The sequence below is a fragment of the Pristiophorus japonicus genome, chromosome 8 (genome assembly GCF_044704955.1).
Source record: "Pristiophorus japonicus isolate sPriJap1 chromosome 8, sPriJap1.hap1, whole genome shotgun sequence".
Lineage (NCBI taxonomy): Eukaryota > Metazoa > Chordata > Chondrichthyes > Pristiophoridae > Pristiophorus > Pristiophorus japonicus.
In genome coordinates this window covers 162,931,920-162,932,960 of record NC_091984.1, presented here as the reverse complement: position 1 = coordinate 162,932,960, position 1,041 = coordinate 162,931,920, and positions in this window count along the sequence as shown.

The window sequence follows — 1,041 nt, the reverse complement described above, 5'->3', positions numbered from 1 at the left end:
AGAGGGGGTGGAGAGGGGGGGGGTGGAGAGGGGGAGAGGAGGAGATGGGGGGGGGAGAGGAGGAGAGGGGGGGGGAGAGGAGGAAAGGGAGGGGGAGAGTAGGATAGAGGGGGAGAGAAGAGGAGGAGAGGGGGGGGAAGAGGAGGAGAGGGGGGGAAGAGGAGGAGAGGGGGGGAAGAGGAGGAGAGGGGGGGAAGAGGAGGAGAGGGGGGGAAGAGGAGGAGAGGGGGGGGAGAGGGAGGAGAGAGGAGGAGGGGGGGGGGAAGAGGAGGAGAGGGGAGAGGAGAGGGGGGGGGAGAGGAGGAGAGGGGGGGAGAGGAGGAGAGGGGGGGGAGGAGAGGAGGAGAGAGGGGGGGGAGAGGAAGAGAGGGGGAGGGGAGAGGAGGGGGGGAGAGGAGGGGGGGGTGGAAGGAGAGGAGGAGAGGGGGGGGAGGAGGAGGGAGAGGGAGAGGGGGAGCGGGGAGGGGAGGAGAAGGAGAGGGGGTGATAGGAGGGGGGGGAGAGGAGGAGAGAGGGGGGAGAGAGGAGGGGGGAGAGAGGAGGGGGGAGAGAGGAGGGGGGAGAGAGGAGGGGGGAGAGAGGAGGGGGGAGAGAGGAGGGGGGAGAGAGGAGGGGGGGGAGAGGAGGGGGGGAGAGAGGAGGGGGGGAGAGAGGAGGGGGGGAGAGAGGAGGAGAGAGGAGGAGGGGGGGGAGGAGGAGGAGAGAGGAGGGGGGGAGGAGGAGGAGAGAGGAGGGGAGGAGGAGGAGAGAGGAGGGGGGGAGGAGGAGAGGGGGGGAGGAGGAGAGGGGGGGAGGAGGAGAGGGGGGGAGGAGGAGAGGGGGGGAGGAGGAGAGGGGGGGAGGAGGAGAGGGGGGGGGGAGGGGTGGGGGGGGAGGGGTGGGGGGGGAGGGGTGTGGGGGGAGGGGTGTGGGGGGGAGGGGTGGGGGGGGAGGGGTGGGGGGGGAGGGAGGGGGGAGGAGGAGGGGGGGGAGGGGTGGGGGGGGGAGGAGGAGGAGGGGGGAGAGGAGGAGGGGGGAGAGGAGGTGGGGGGGGGAAGAGGG